This window comes from Trichechus manatus, unplaced genomic scaffold (assembly GCF_000243295.1).
Source record: "Trichechus manatus latirostris isolate Lorelei unplaced genomic scaffold, TriManLat1.0 scaffold00066, whole genome shotgun sequence".
Classification (NCBI taxonomy): Eukaryota; Metazoa; Chordata; class Mammalia; order Sirenia; family Trichechidae; genus Trichechus; species Trichechus manatus.
In genome coordinates, this window is record NW_004444002.1 from 10289687 (window position 1) to 10307577 (window position 17891).

The 17891-nt window shown below is 41.0% G+C and overlaps 1 protein-coding gene across 6 annotated transcripts in view; it reads right to left on the reverse strand.

Moving 5' to 3' along the window:
- The window catches only part of ENOX2 (ecto-NOX disulfide-thiol exchanger 2), a 312866-nt gene that overhangs the window by 76326 nt on the left and 218649 nt on the right, over nt 1-17891 (reverse strand). For 2 of the 6 annotated variants that reach the window (XM_023734305.1, XM_023734303.1), the window contains exon 1: nt 1860-2309. The exons of the other annotated variants lie outside the window; for them this stretch is intronic. The gene's annotated coding sequence lies outside the window, so the exon portion shown is untranslated. Of the gene's footprint in view, nt 1-1859; nt 2310-17891 lie in introns of those variants that run through there. 6 annotated transcript variants of the gene reach the window in all.

The following is a 17891-nucleotide window of genomic DNA, read 5'->3' on the forward strand; positions in this document are numbered from 1 at the left end:
ACCTGTGTTTTATTGACTATGCAAAGGCATTCGACTGTGTGGATCATAACAAATTATGGATAATACTGCAAAGAATGGAAATTCCAGGGCACTTAATTGTGCTCATACAGAATCTGTACATAGACCAAGAGGCAGTCATTCGAACAGAACAAGGGTATACCGTGTGGTCTAAAATCAGGAAAGGTTTGCATCAGAGTTATATCCTTTCTCCATACTTATTTAATCTGTATGCTGAGCAAACAATCCGAGACACTGGACTATATGAAGAAGAATGTGGCCATTAGGATTGGAGGAAGGCTCATTAACAACCTGCAATATGCAGTTGACACAACCCTGCTTGCTGAAAGTGAAGAGGACTTGAAGCACTTACTAATGAAGATCAAAGACTACAGCCTTCAGTATGGATTATGCCTCAACATAAAACAAAAATCCTTACAACTGGACCTATAAGCAAAATCACGATAAACGGAAAAAATACTGAAGTTGTCAAAGATTTCATTTTACTTGGGTCCACAAACAATGCCCATGGAAACAGCGGGAAAGAAATCAAACGACGTATTGCACTGGGCAAAACTTCTGCAAAAGACCTCTTTCAAGTATTGAAAAGCAAAGATGTCACTTTGAGGACTAAGGTGCGCCTGACCCAAGCCATGATATTTTCAAGCGCCTCCTATGCATGTGAAAACTGGACAATGAATAATGAAGACCGAAGAAGAATTGATGCCTTTGAATCATGGCGTTGGTGAAGACTACTGAATATACCATGGACTGCTAGAAGAACGAACAAGTGTGTCTTGGAAGAAGTACAGCCAGAATGCTCCCTGGAAGTGAGGACAGCAAGACTTCGTCTCACGTACTTTGGACATGTTATCAGGAGGGACCAGTTCTTGGAGAAGGATATCGTGCTTGGTAAAGTAGAGCGTCAGCGAAAAAGAGGAAGGACCTCAACGAGATGGATTGACATAGTGGTTGCAACAATGGGCTCAAACATAGCAATGATTGTGAGGACGGCACAGGACTGGGCAGTGTTTCATTCTGTTGTACATAGGGTCACTATGAGTTAGAACCGACTCTATGGCACCTAACAACAATTAAATTATTAAACTATTATTATTAAATTATTATTAAATTATTTTATTGCAGTAGTTATTGGGTCTCTCCTCTGGTAGCCTGCATACTCCGTTAGGCCAGGGACTGGGTTTTAGGTATCTTTGTTTCCTCATTACTTAGTTCAGTGTCTGGTATAGAGTAGGTGTCCAAGAGATATTTAAATGAATGATAAAGAAAATCAACTTACATTGATTTTGGGCACAATAGTAATTATGCAATGGACATTCAAATTGATTATTTATATACCTTTTCAGAATGATAAATTATCTTATTGTTAAACTGATTCTCTCTTCAGAACAACTAAATTTATATGCAGGAATTTGCTGAGAGTTACAACCAGGGATAGATGCACTCAACTAATAATTCAGTTTGATCTCATTAGCCATAATATTTTTTCCATGTAGGCACAGTCATACATATAAGCAAGCTTGCAAAATTTTATTTTCAAAGAGAAATTCCAGATGATCGTCTCTGTCTGGTAGGAATCTGGATCTCAGGTCTACACTAACAAAACATGCTGTGCCAAACATCTGTTCAGAATCATCATTTGGTGGAAAAGTTAAGTCCTGGCCTGATTCATTTTCCAGACTGAAAATGGACATCCAGCAACGCCTTTAAGTGTTTTATCAAAGTAGTCCCACTTCACCAAAGGAAGAGATTGCTCATTTCCCCATGAATCCTAAAATCACTGGCAGTGGCCAAGGATATTCAGAAGGCAAGTGCAGGTTGTCAAATGGTCTTCAAAATACCTCACGAAGTTTGAAGAGCATGTCCTGCCATGCTGGTTCTGCTACTCTGCTTGCGTGACAACTCCTCAAGTGGTCAGAGGTTGTAGAGTGGTTGTGAATGAGTGCCTTCTAGGTAATCTGATGGAAGATATAGCACTTGGGAACAAGAGTTCATTAGCACCCAAAGAATAAAAGATTTGGAACTGATCATCCACTTTAACTTGATATCATTCCAAAACTACCAAATCATGCCATCTGTTTATTTTAGTGTTGCTTATACTTCACTGATTACCTAGTCATTTACTGTCAAAGTTATTTGCTCTCGAAGACAACATATACACACATTTTGCGATAACACTCATCTTACGGTGGAATTAATTATTTAAAATGTTTCCTTATTTCTTTTGAAATGAGGACAGTAAGGTGGTGTCACCTCTCCAACTATATTCTTTTAGTAATACAAAACCCTCTTAGTCTATTTATTCTCCTACAATTCTCTTTCTCATATGTTCAGGTTTATACGCATTGCTTTTTTTTTGTTTTTAGAATCAAAAAAATTAGTTTATTGTAGTAAAATATATACAACATAAAATTTACCATTTTAACAATTTAAGTATACAATTCTGTGGCATTAATCACACTCATAGTGTTGTGCAACCATCAACCCAAACAGAAACTCGGTACCAATTAAGCAATAACTCCCCTTTCTCCTCCCCCCGCCCCCCAGCTCCTGGTAACCTCTAATCTTCTTTCTGTCCCTATGAATTTGTCTATTCTAGATATTTAATATAAGTGGACTCATACAATATTTGTCCTTTTGTGACTGGCTTATTTCACTTAGCATAATGTTGTCAAGGTCTGTCCATGTATCAGAACTTCATTTCTCTTTACGGCTGCATAATATTCTATTGTATATATAGACCACAGTTTGTTTATTCATTCATCTGTTGATGGACACTTGGGTTGTTTCCATCTTTTGGCTACTGTGAATAATGCTACGATGAACAATGGTGTACAAATACCTGTTTGCATTCCTGCTTTTGATTCTTTTGGGTATATACCTAGGTGAGGAACTTCTGGATCATATGGTTATGATACAGTTCTATGTTTCTCTTACTGAGGAACTGGATAATGGCATCACTTTTATTGTTGAAAAGAAAAGCACAACAGCTAGCAATGCAATCATTTGAAGCTATATTTTAAGACACTATGATCAGTAGTCTGGCCAGATTAGTGACAAAATGGATCCTACTCTCAAGAAGGAGAATAAAAGTGAGTATTTATTCAATCAATCATTTTTTAATATCAGCTTGGATTCACAGATATTTATTAAAATAAATATAAAATAACTTTCGGTTAAAATCCAATTCTACATTATATTTTGTTGCTCAATTTTCCAGCCTTGGCCATTAGAGCTGTTTCAGTTGGTTCCTCTGTCCTTTTGACATACCTCCACCATAGTGGCTTTTGTTGTTTTTTGTTTAGCAATTCCCCACTTTCTGGATCTAAAAATGCCCTAGGCTCTTGTAAAGTCCCTGTCCCAGGCCTAGAATCAGTCATTTCTCAAAGAAATATTGGTCCCTTTTACTGGAAAACACTATCAGAAACTAAGATCTGGGTGATGGGTGTGCTCGTTGCTACTGGTGAGTTGCTTCTAGGCCCTTTCAGAGCTTGCAAATATATGTGTGTATACTAACCTGTATATACACACATATCTATAATTATTCATGTGTATCTTTATTAACCACCACACACCTGTCAGTTTATTGTACTGTGGTGGCTTGCATGTTGCTGTGATACTGGAAGATGTGCCATCAGCATTTCAAACACTAGCAGGGTCGACCATGATGGACAGGTCTCAGTGAGCTTCCAGACTAAGACAGACTAGGAAGAAGGACCTGGCGATCTACTTCTGAAAAAACTGGTCAGTAAAAACCTTATGAATAGCAGTGGAACACTGTCTGATGTAGTGCTGGAAGATGAGACCCTCAGGTTGGAAGGCAATCAAAATACAACTGAGGACAAGCTGCCTCCTCAAAGTAGAGTTGACCTTAATGACGTGGATGGAGTCAAGCTTTTGAGACCTTCATCTGCTGATGTGGCATGATGCAAAATGAGAAGAAACAGCTGCAAACATCCATTAATAATCAGAAAGTGGAATGTATAAAGTATGAATCTAGGAAAACTGGAAGTTGTAAAAATGAAATGGAACACATAAAGATCAATATCCTAGGCATTGGTGAGCTGAAATGGACTGGTATTGGCCATTTTGAATCAGATGATCCTATGGCCTACTATGCTGTGAACGACAGATTGAAGAGGGATGCTGTCGCATTCATCATCAAAAAGAACATTTACAAAAAGATCTACTCTGAAGTACAACACTGTCGGTGATAGAATAATATCCACATGCCTACAAGGAAGACCAGTTACTATGCCTATTATTCAAATTTACGCACCAACCACTAATGCCAAAGATGAGGAAATTGAAGATTTTTACCAACTTCAGTGGTCTGAAATTGATCAAAATGTGCAATCAAGATGCACTGATAATTACTGGTGACTGGAATGCGAAAGTTGGAAACAAAGAAGAAGGATCGGTAGTCGGAAAATACGGTCTTGGCGATAGAAACTATGCAGGAGATCACAGAATTTTGCAAGACCAAGGACTTATTCACTGCAAATACCTTTTTTTCCACAACATTAATGGCAACTATACACATGGACCTCACCGAATGGAAAACACAGGAATGAAATTGACTACATCTGTAGAAAGATGCCATGGAAAAGCTCAATATCATCAATCAGAACAAGGCCAGGGGCGGGCTGTAGAACAGACCATCAATTGCTCATAGGCAAAGTAAGCTGAAGTCGAAGAAAATTAAAACAAGCCCACGAGAACCAAAGTTCCCACCTGAATTTGGAGCCCATCTCAAGATTAGATTTGATGCATTGAACACTAATGACCAAAGACCAGATGAGTTGTGGGATGACATCAAGGACATCATACATGAAGAAAGCAAAAGGTCATTAAAAAGACAAGAAAGAAAGAAAAGACCAAAATGGATATCAGAAGAGACTCTGAAACTTGCTTTTGAACTTCGAGTAGCTAAAGAGAATGGAAGAAACGGTGAAATAAAAAGCTGAACAGAAGGTTTCAAAGGGTGGCTCGAGAAGACAAAGTAAAGTATTAGAATGAAATGTCCAAAGATCTTGAATTAGAAAACTAACAGTGAAGAACATGCTTAGAATTTCTCAAGCTGAAAGAACTGAAGAAAAAATTCAAGCCTGGAGTTGCAATTTTGAAGGATTCTATGGGCAAAATACTGAACGATGCAGGAAGCATCAAAAGACCATGGAAGGAATACACAGAGTCACTGTACCAAAAAGAACTGATCGACGTTCAACCATTTCAGGAGGTGGCATATGATCGAGAACCAATGGTACTGAAGGAATAAGTCCAAATTGCATTGAAGGCATTGGCAAAAAACAAGGCTCTAGGAACTGACAGAATACCAACTGAGATGTTTCAACAAACATATGCAACACTATAGGTGCTCACTCGTCTATGCCAAGAAATTTGGAAGAGAGCTACCTGGCCAACAGACTGGAAGAGATCCATATTTCTGCCCATTCCAAAGAAAAGTGATCCAACAGAATGCAGAAATTATTGAACAATATCATTAATATCACATGCAAGTAAAATTTTGCAGAAGACAATTCAAAAACGGTTACAGCAGTACATGGATAGGTAACTGCCAGAAATGGAAGCCGGACTCAGAAGAGGACATGGATCGAGGGATATCACTGTTGATGTCAAATGGATCCTGGCTGAAAGCAGAGAATACCAGAAAGATGTTTACCTGTGTTTTATTGACTATGTAGTGGCATTTGATTGTGTGGATCATAACAAATTATGGATAACATTGCGAAGAATAGGAAATCCAGAAGACTTAATTATATTCATGAGGAATGTGTACATAGACCAAGAGGCAGTCATTGGAACAGAACAAGGGGATACTGCATGGTTTAAAATCAGGAAAGGTGTGCATCAGGGTCGTATCCTTTCACCATACTTACTCAATTGGTATGCTGAGCAAATAATCCAACAAACTGGTCTATATGAAGAATAACGCAACATCACGATTGGAAGAAGACACATTAACAACCTTTGAAATGTGGATGACACAACCTTGCTTGCTAAAAGTGAAGAGGACTTGAAGCACTTACTGATGAAGAGCAATGACTATAGCCTTCAGTATAGATTACACCTCAACATGAAAAAAAAATCCTCATAATTTGACCTATAAGGCAAATCATGATGAACAGAAAATACTGAAGTTGTCAAGGATTTCATTTTACTTGGGGCCACAATCAACACCCATGAAAGCAGCAGTCAAGAAATCAAATGACGTATTGTAATGGGCAAATCTGCTGCAAAAGACCTCTTTAAAGTGTTGAAAAGCAAAGATGTCACCTTGAAGACTAAGGTGCGCCTGACCCAAGCTATGGTATTTTCAATCGCATCATATGCATGTGAAAGCTGGACAATGAATAAAGAAGACCGAAGAAGAATTGAAGCCTTTGAATTGTGGTGTTGATAAAGAATATTAAATATGCCATGGACTGCCAGAAGAACAAACAAGTTTGTCTTGGAAGAAGTACAGCCGGAGTTCTCCTTGGAAGTGAGGATGGCGAGACTTCGTCTCACATACTTTGGACATGTTATCAGGAGAAGGACATCATGCTTGGTAAAGCAGAGGGTCAGGGAAAAAGAGGCAGGCCCTCGAAGAGTGGCTGCAACAACGGGTTCAAACATAGCAACGATCGTGAGGATGGCACGGGATAGGGCAGTGTTTTGTTCTGTTGTACATAGGGTCGCTATGAGTCAGAACTGATTCAATGGCACCTAACAATTACACCATCTTTATTAAGCTAAACATGAGTTCATACTGATATGTCCAACACTAAACCCGTAACAAATGGTTCATTCTGGCATTCCCTCTTGCTTATCTGTAAATGTAACCTCCCACTCTAACAGTAAGAAACCTGGCTCCCACCATTGGCCATCAAATTCTTATTTGTTCATTCCCTGTATTCATGTAGTATTGTTTATAGCAGTTTCAGAATTGTTAATCCGTACCCCATGAGAAACAACTTTACCAAGTAGATTGACTATAGACACATTGTTTTGTGTTTATATTTACAGTCTCTACTTATTTCCAAAATTATTGAAGTCAGCATCTCTTTTTTCTCTGAGAATTTAATGTAATTAAATTTACTAAAATAAATGTGCATATAGCAGGCATACATGTTAGTTCCTTGAGGGCAAGTGACATAAACTTCATTTACTTTGGTACATTCTACAGTGTCTAGCTCAAAGTAGATGCCAATAAGTTTGCTTTTAAATAACTGAACTCTTCAAGCACTCAGCAACTGTACAAAGTGGGGCTTACCTGCATTGCCTATTTCATAGACCCATAGGCATATAAAATCTCTTTGCATTGTGTGCTCCTGAACCGTGGACTTAGCCCTCTAGTCATTTTTGCAGAAGGAGGATAGTGGTCCAAAGTTGGGTGGGACATCAGACCTCTGGAACATACCAGGACTTAGGTAAATGGCAAATAATAGTGTTAATGATAGTAATTATACTAAGATTAATAATAGTTAACATCTATATAATGCTTACTATGCACCAGGCATTGTTTTAGGCACTTTATGCACACTAATTTAAAGCTCTCAACAATCCTATGGAGTAGGTGCTCTTATTATCCCCATTTTACTGATGAGGTAACAGGAACACAGAAGTTAGGCAACTTGTCCAAGGTCATACAGCTAGCTTACAATGGAACTAGGATTCAAACCCAGGCAATCTGGCTCCAAAATCCAGGCTTTTAACCTCTATGCTATATAAAACCAAGGGAGTCAAAAAGTTATAGAATATTTGAGCTGGGAAGGTTACAGAGCTCATTATTATACAGCTGGGTGCTCCTCATGTCCTCTCTTGCAGTGGTTCTTAACTGGGTCTAAGTTTGCCTCCCAGAGGATATTTGGAAATGTACTGAGATATTTCTAGTTGTCACAACTGGAGGAGGGGTTGCTACTAGCATCTAGTGGGTAGAGGTCAGAGATGTTGCAAACATTCTACAGTACACAGGACAGTCACCTACAGCAAACAATTATCTGGTCCCAAATGTCAACAAGTGATAAGACTGAGAAACCTGCTCTACTGCAGCAATTTTAGTGTGTTCTGTCTGGAGGATGCCTCATGCCCCTGGTTTCTTCACAACCCCTATCCCACCTCCAACAAGAGTATCCTATCCCCAACTTCCATAGTTTATGTCTACACCCCCTTCCCTTATGCCTGTGTGATTTTAAAACTATTCTGATCAGCACCCCCAGGAATCTATTAACATTTTTAGCAGGGTTCCTTCTATGTATCACACCCAAGAGATTCCATGTTTACATGCTGACGATGTAAGAAAACCACAATTACAAAAATACAAACTTCAAGAAAGATAAATTTGGGAATGGGGTGATAATTTTCATCACAGATAGAGTCTTCATGTGTAAGAAGGAACTGTCTAGAATTTGAGAATTTAATGTAATTAAACTTACTAAAATAAATGTGCATGTAGCAGTCATATTTGTTAGTTCCTTGAGGGCATTCCAGGGATTCCAGGACCCCTGGAAGGCAGATGACATGCTGTTTAGGGAGTGGTCCTGGGAATAACATTAGGCGCAGGATGATAAAGGAAAGAAAGAGGAAATTTAGAAAAGACTAGCACAAAACACAGATAACAACTCCAACTCTGGGCACATCACATAGGACCTTGTATACAGTAGGCACTCAAGAAGTACCTGTTGTGAAAGATTAAGGCACAAGGGCAGGGTTGGTGTCCTAGCACTGAACAACATTGTGCTTTCTCTTCTCTGGCTAAGACACAGGAAACAGCAGAATAAATCACACTCTGGGTCTGCATTAAGTCTAGGGCTCAAGGTTTTATTTTCTGCTTTGTATTTATTGCTCATGAAGCAATATATTATGCGTTGCCGGTGTTATTTTGAATCACTCTTCATTTTCTTTGAAAATTAACAATCCATCATTGTTTGTGAACAATGTACTGAGACCCCAGGCACAGCCCCTCCTCTCTTCCCCATCACAGATGTCACCAACAGTGACGCCACAGCTTGCATCATGGTTATGAAGGGTGAGAGAACTGACAGGCGCTTTTGTAAGACAAGGCTCCCGGATGGTTTAAGACAGGTGATGCTATTAGACAAGCAGGGGCTTTACCTGCTCATGAGTGTTACCAGGGGTGGATCAAAGAGCCACTCAAGGGAGTCAGGATGTCACAACATATTCCTTCTTGGGGAAGGGAAGGGAAAGAGAAAGGGGAAGGGGAGGGGAGGAGATGGTAAGGAGGGGAAAGAAAGGAAAAGGAAAGGAAGGGAAGAGTCCTTATGCTAGCCTATATAGTACGTAATCATTCTCACACGGGTTGTGAGTGTGGTGGGGTGGGGGAATAAGATCTTAGCTTGATCCTCAAGGTATGCGAATGAGAACCTAGGGCAGAGGGTGTTTTCACAAACCAAAGCACATCCTGGAAGATTCACTGTTCTATCTATAAGCATGAAGATCCTGGAGACAGCCACCTCTGTACTGGAGCAGTGAAGAGGATGTTAAAGGTTTTTAATTAGATCTATAAGAAGCTGTAGGAGCTCTGGTGACACAACGGTTAAGTACTCGCCTGCTATCCAAAACGCTGGTGGTTCGAACTCACTCAGTGGCTCCTCGCGAGAAAAGACCTGGTGATCTGCTCATGTAAAGATTGCAGCCTATGAAACCCTATGGGGCACTTCTACTCTGTCACATGGAGTCACTATGAGTCAGAATTGACTCAATGGCACCTAACAACAACAACATAAGAAGCTAGGGAGCCAAGCCAGCCCTCCAGATGGCAGTTGTGGTGGTGGTGGGTATGTAGTGGCAAAGAATAAGGCCACAGGTTTTGGTAGGCACTTCTCCAAGGAGCTCACAGCATATACCCCACATTTATGAAGGCAACAAGGTATAATGGAATCATATAAATCTAAAATAAAATCTTGGCTCTAGTACGTACTAGCTGTGTGAGCTTAGGCGAGATCTACAAACTTTTTTAGCCTGTTTGTTCACCTACAGTTGGGGATAATGATGTCTATCTTTCAGGTACTTAGGATAACGATAATGATGCTGATTCCTAATATTTATTAAATGCTTATTATGTGCCAAAACCTGTTTTAGTGCTTTGTTGTTGTTTTTGCTATTAATTTTCGATTCATAGCGACCGCACGTGACAGAGTAGAACGGCCCCATAGAGTTTTCTTGGCTGTATTCTTTATGGGAGCAGATTGCCAGGTCTTTCTCCCATAGAGCCACTGGGTGGGTCTGAACTGCTACCCTTCCCTTTCAGTTAGCAGCTCAGCACTTAACTGTTGTGCCACCAGGGCTTTACATGTATTATGTAATCAAATCCTCACAATAACCCTATGATATAACCCCACTGCTGTTGAGTTGATTCCGACTCATAGTGACCCTATAAGACAGAGCAGAACTGCCCCATAGGGTTTCTGAGGAGCGGCTGGTGGATTGGAACTGCTGACCTTTTGATTAGCAGCTGAATGCTTAACAACTGCGTCCTATATGATATAGGTAATATTTATTATAACTGTCCATTTTAGAGATAAAGAAAATGGGACACAAGAAGTTAGGAAGTTGCCCAAGGTCACAGATATAGTTAGTGCTGGAGCTGGAATTCAATTTCAGGCAGTCTGGCTCCAGAGCCCACACCTTTAACCACTGAGCTATATATTATCACTGTACTCTAAAGAATGCTGAGCCCAATATTTGGCATAGAGCAAGTACTCACACATGATTTTAATCCCCCTTCCTTTATCTTAAGGAGCCCTGGTGGCACAGTGGTTAAGCGCTTGGCTGCTAACCAAAAGGCTGGTGGATCAACCCACCAGATGCTCTGCAGGAGAAAGATGTGGTAGTTTGCTTCCGTAAAGATTTACAGCCTTGGAAACCCTATGGGACGGTTCTACTCTGTCCTATAGCCCTTTCAAGATCAAATTATTTTTCACTTTTAATTTTTTGTTTTTTCAGTAATGGAATGCATGCTCAATCATTGTGTGTGTCTAAATTTTTAGTAGCTAATGTGGATTTTGAATAATACCATATGGGACACATATGTCCTTCTATACTCTGGGGGTAGGATGATTATGTCGGACACATATGTTCCTCTGGACTCGGGAGTAGGATGATGGGATGATAAATGCAACTTTCAAATAACACACAGGAACCTGGAAAATCCTTACAAGGCTTATCTCACAAACAAAAGCCAAAAGAGACAAAAGTTTTGCACAATCACACCTCTAGGATGCAGCACCTAATACAAACAATACCCTGTAAAAACAGTAATTTGTGGCGCATGCCCGTTTCTTTGGTTTCAAACAGTTATACAGGTCCACACCTGCCAACAGCATGTACTGTCAGTGGGAAAGCAGTTTCCCAATAAACCTGAGAGGTGGAAAATGTAGGTGGGTGCTATATGTCCCGCTGGTCAAGAAAGGGATAGGGTCGTTATGAGTCAGAATGGACTTGATGGCAACAGGTTTGTTTTTTGGTTTTTCCTTTATCTTTAGGGGTCCCTGCGTGGTGCAAACAGTTAAGTGCTCAACTACTAACTGAAAGGTTGGCAGTTTGAAGATACCCAGAGGTGTCTCGGAAGAATGGCCTGATGATCTGCTTCACAAAGATCACAGCCTTGAAAACGCTATGGAGCAGCTCTACTCTGCACACATGGGGTTACCATGAGTTGAAATCTACCAACAGCAAGTTTTTTTTCCTTTATCTTTCCCTTCCTTTTTTGTGGTTTTGAAAGTAACCATTCAGCTGCCCTGTGGGGGTCTCTTCTCACATTTCCCTGAGCTGGAGCCAGGGGCCTCCTTTGTTATTTCAGGCTAGGCAGGCACAGGCTAAAGAATCTCTGGGATAGTCCTAGCCACTTCAAGGTGAGGCTAGATTCTGGGGTTCTGGATCCCCAGCAGGTTCAGCCATGGGATGAGCTTCCTCAGTCAGGAAACGCAGTAGCTAGCTGCCCTAGAGAGGCTCTCTTGGGCTTCTCTGGATTACAGTGTATGATTCTGCCCCTCCTTCTTAGTCTTCTGAGACACCAGAGGACAAATGTTAGCCTGGTCTAGGGTGAATGGTTGACTGTGGCCCCCTACTCTTTAGGGTTACATCATCACATTTATTTCACATTTCCTCACCTAATATTTAGGTTAAAAAAAAAAGTTGCTGTCGAGTTGATTCTAACTCATAGCAACCCCACAGGACAGGGCAGAACTGCCCCATAAGGTTTCGAAGGAGTGGCTGGTGAATTCAAACTGCTGACCTTATAATTAGCAGCCAAGCTCAGCAAAAAGCACAAAGAGGCTTCAAAAATGCTATGCTACTCCAGCTCCTTTAACATTTGCACTAATTGCCTAGTAAATCACACATTTCTTTCCCTGGTTTTGAAACAGACACATTAATATTACTGCCAGGACCCCAAATTCTGTAGCTACTGGTTTTCAACTAGGAATGCTAGTATTTAATAAATGGACTAACTGCAGTCCAGGTACTGAGCTTGCGCTTTAGGTTAACGGGGTGGCCAGTGGAGGAGTGGGGTAGAGAAAGACGAAATAGAAGCATAAACTCTGTAAGTTCCCAAAGCTCAAAGTCTATGCATTTCTGAGGTAAGTTGGGTAAGAGGGGATTTGGCAACTCTAATGCTATGCTGCTGAACGTCTGGCAAGATCGTTTGGAGAAAAGAAAAAAAAAGCAGCCCTGGGGTTAATCCACAAAGTGTTCTGCTTTAGCCTTTGTAGCTGAAAATCCTTCCCACATGTTTCAGTCCACTTCCTTGCCACAGGAGGCAGAGTACAACACAGAGAAATACAGAATGGGCTAGATCTGGAGTTAGAAGTCTGGGTTTGAATGCTGGCTCTACCATTTATTCACTGGGTGACCTACAGTAATCATTTACACCTGTGTTTCTCCAAGTGCACTCCAACCATGTGCATCCAAATCATCTAGGGTGTTTCTTAACAGGCTCTACTGCTGAGGTTTCCATTCTGACTGGGGCTGAGGAACAGGCCTGTTTAACAAGCACCCTACCCATTTTGCTACCGAGTTGATTCTGACTCATCGTGACCCTACATGACAGAGCAGAACTGTCCCATTGGGTTTCCAAGGTTGTAATCTTTATGGAAGCAGACTGCCACATCTTTCTCCCACAGAGCTGTTGGTGGGTTCAAACTGCTGAACTTTCAGTTAGTAGCTGAGCCCTTTAACTACCGTGCCACCAGGGCTCCTTAACAAGCACCCTAGCTGTCTTTTATACCCACTACAAACTTGACAGCCACATAGCGCTTCAGTTTCCTAGACTGTAAATAAGCATGACACTACTCCTGTCACAAGGTTGTGACAACAACACAGGAGGTCAGTACTTGCTAGCTGCATCTGCATCTTTGAGTGAGGTCATTGCAGGGCTTCAGGATAAATTCTATTAACAGATTTCATAAATCCATGTACTATGTGGTGGTACCAAGGTGAAAAAATATGTTCCCTTGCCCTTTGAGGGGCTCATAGACTACTGGAAGGGACAGACATGAAAACAAAAATACTGTAGTTTGATAATGGCTAAACAAGATATGAAGAAAGGGAAGGCAGTTACTCTGCTCGGGTGAGGTGTGGTGGTGCAGAAGGGAGGGGGCCATAGAGGAAGGGGTGTTAAGCTGGAAGAGGTTACTTTAAACTGAGTTCTGAAAGATAAGCCAATCATCATGGTACTGTGGCTATCCGAAAAGGTGTAGGAGACAAGGCTATGTTTTCGCTAAGTCTAAGACCTAGAATAGAAACTGTTCTTATTTGGGGGGATGAGCATGAGCGGAGAATACTTCCCATATCATTCCTCTCTCCTACAATTAGTATGTTGAAGAACTGGACTCCTTTTGTATCCTCTCATTGGTTGTCCTCTGAGAGGATAGGTATGAGAATATATTGTTGCCTTGCTTTGCAAGTCACTAACTATAAGGCCATGGTCTAAGTCAGGGGGGTAGGACCCTGGCCATGACCATTATAAACAAGTCAAGTGTTAAATCCCACTGATAACGGGAACTTTGGCTTGAGAACTAGCTGCCTCAGCAGGGTCATCCTCAAACATTAAGGGCAATGCTATATATACACATACAGCCACAGGAGACAGTGACTAATGGTTCTGCCTTGGGCCAGCAGCCCTGGCCCCTTTCTAGCTTCTTTACAGGCAGCCTGACTTGAATTTTCAAACTCCACCTGAATTTGACATATAATCAGAAAACAATAGCCTTTACTATATAGAACTTCACACTGCCCTCACCCGCTTCATATTTTCAAATGACTGATATTTTTTTTTGAAAACCATAACACACTCCCATCAACTACCAGTATACCTTTAGCTAGACCACACATGAGAAATTCTCAGCTCTTAATACTGTGTGACCCTGGATGAAGGAAAAATGGGGTTGTAACAGTGGTTAAGATCATGGTTTTTGGATTACGTAGATCTGAGTTCTAATCTTGGTCCACCACTTATTAGCTGTGTGATACTAAGAAAGTGACTTAATGCCTCTGTGCTTCGTTTTCCACGTCTGACAAATGAGGATGATAATAGTACCTATCTCAGGGTTGTGGTGAGGATTAGAGGAGAAAATATCTAGAAAAGGCCTTACTGCAGTGCCTAGTTCAGTAAGTGGTAGAAGAATACTAGTAATTATTATTAATATATTAACAATAATGGGCACTGTCTCTGATATCTTTTGGAAAACAGTAGCCATTAGGAGTGGGGAGAAAAGGGAGTGTTTATAACTCCTTCAGGTGAAAAGGACACAAAAGTACCAGTACACGAACTAGCCATTAATAAAAGTGGGGAATGTATTAACAGCAAAAAGAACAAGAGAACTTCTCTTTAGCCAGTTCTTTACCAAGAATACTGCCAGAAAGGACAGTGGGACTAATTTATATGCCTCTAATCTGCCACTGGTGGTGCACTGGTTAAGAGCTTGGCTGCTAACCAAAAGATTGACAGTTCAAATCCACCAGGCGCTCCTTGGAAACCCTATGGGGCAGTTGTACTCTGTCCTATAGGGTCGCTATGAGTTGGAATCGACTAACAGCAATGGGTTAATATGATTGATGCATTTTCTAAGAGTGGTACTGCTAACAAAATCCTTAAAAGATGTTCCAGTATTACCCTTCTCTTCCACTGTACGTATCCCAAACTCATCAGATTTGCTGCCAAAACTCGTTTACTTTTTTCTTCAAAAGCATGGGTGGAATTTGTATCTATGCTCTCTCCTGATTCCCCCATCTGTGGTGGAAGAAAGCCAGAATTACTTAGTGTCATGTCTCAAATATCCATGGCAGATATAGGAGACAATGGGGATAGGCAGGAGAAGAAGTTGCTTTCACAGCTGGCTCTCCCACCAGACAAAGGGAGGTTATGGCCATAACTGTGACCTCTGTGAGTGCTGGGCAGAGGACACACACTGTATCTGGCCTACTCCAGGAATACTCCACATGTAAGGGATTTGGCTGGCCATTTGTGATTCTGCAACAGTATTAATAATAGTGCCATTCCTGGAACCTCTCATATATATGAAGTATTTTGCCCCATTTAATTCAATATTTCTCCTGAATATTTTAATACAGCAATAGTAGTCTAATAACATGTGTGAGTTGTTTGCTTTCCTTCCTTTATCCATTTCTGCTGTAACTTAAATTTTCTTCCTGAATGAATCTCCAGGCCACTAGTGATATCTTTAATTCATTTGGGCTTTTTTTAATTGGCATTAACACAGAGGAGACATAAGCTGTTAAAAAATAAAAGGCATCCAGGTTGGTGATGATCTCCAGAGCAAACGTTACAGGGATTGGTAGAGCAAATTTGATTTGAAAATGATTACGAAGGACGAATTCCCTGTAAATAATGAATTGGAAAGAAAATCAGGCTGGGAGTTATTTGCTTATCCACTTATTTCCACATGGTAGAAAAGCCGTAATTCCTGACAGCCTGTGCTTACAGTGTGTCTAGTTTGGCCAGAGGGAACTTAACCAGTGATGAAAATAAATACACAAGCCCACCCGTTCATTCCATTCTCGGTCAGGTCCAACACCAAGGAAAGCCATAAAGATAACAAGTCTTTGGATAACAACCCATAAATCCACGGTTACAATTCAAGCATTTAACTTCAAATTCCCAAACGACCATGCCACTGCTCTTCCCTCTCCCAGAAGTTGTTTCCTGTCAGGAAGGCAGTGAGGTGGGGGGCAAGGCAGCTGAAGTACTCAAAGACCCCAGGAAAATTCTGGGAAAGCATGCCTTCCTCATGAATCACAACTTCTTCATAAAGCACTGTCAAAGCAAACTGGCTAAGGTATCAAAGTGCACCTAACTTTCAAGGGCAGCTCTCTTCCTTAAAAGTGTAAAGCTAATTTCTGCATATCAAATTGTGCTTTTCCATTGACTCACACTGTCTTTTTTCAAAAATTGTTTTTCAATTAAACATTGAGTATGTGCAAAGGGGAAGTAATTAAAAAAATACGTGTAAAGTATAAAAAACAAAGATGCAATAACAATTGTGTGCCCAAGCCACAGTTTAAGAAAAACAATATAACCAGGACCTTTAAAATCCACCACATGTCCCTCCCTGACCCTATCCTCTTTCCTCTCCCCTTAAGAGATAACTACTGTTCTGAATCTTGTGCCAATCATTCCTCGCTTATCTTTATAGTTCTACCACATATGTTGACGCTATCTCTTCAGAAATGTTTGTTCTAAGATAACTAACTACTGGACAAGCTCCAGGAAGAGCATGAGGGAGAACATCACAAAGTGAAGCTCCTGGCATCTAAAGAATCCTTTAACAGGTAGTTTGGCAGACTTGTAGCCAGGGACATGGATGTGGCCTAGAGAGCCACCAAGGTGGCAGGGCTATGAGTATTGCCTAGCAAGGCTACCTCCGGAGTCAGAGGACTATGCTATTTACTGGCTGTGTGATCTTGGGCTAGTCACTTAATGTCTCTGAGCCTGGGTTCCCTCATCACAAAAATGCAGACAATAATACTGATCTTACAGGGATGGTGCGATGGTTAAACAAGAGATATTAATGGTAAAAGTGTTTTGAAAATGGCAAGATACTATATAAATGTTTATTGTTATTGATGCTCCCATTCTGCTGCTGTTGTTGACTATACAGCCCTGGTGGCACAGTGGTTAAGCACTTGGCTGCTAACCGAAAGGTTGGTGGTTCAAACCCACCAGCCACTCCACAGGGAGAAAGATGTGTGTCTACTTCCATAAAGATTACAGCTTTGGAAACCCTATGGGGCAGTTCTACTCTATCATACAGGGCCAATACGAGTCGGGATCAACTTGACGGCAATGGGTTTGGTGCCAGTTTTGCCAGGCAGCTGGCAAGGATAAATCTGTAGACTGGCTCCAGACTTAGAAAATTCATGACCATTTAGTCCTTTACCTTGACTTTCATAAACCCATACCAAACCAAACCTACTGCTGTTTTAAGGACAGGGTAGAACTGCCCCATAAGCTTTCCAAGGCTGTAAATTTTTATGGAAGCAGACTGCCACATCCTTCTCCCACAGAGCAGCTGGTAGGTTTGAACCACCGACCTTTCGGTCTGCAGATGAGCGCTTTAACCACTGCACCACAGGGCTCCTTAAAGCTGACACAGTACAGACAAAATTAAAGTTTCTTTTCCAGCTCGGTATTACCAGTCTATGTGAAAATTTTCCACCTTTCAAACATCTTCAAATCCCACTGAACCTGCCCAATCTGCGTGCATGAGAGTTGTGTTTGCTCTGGCCGACGTCAGTGCTGGAGCCAAGGGTAGAAAGCAGTCACACGTTACAGGCATGGGACATTTTCTCTTCCTAATCATTTCTCCTAGGAAGGTGCTGGCGGGTAACTC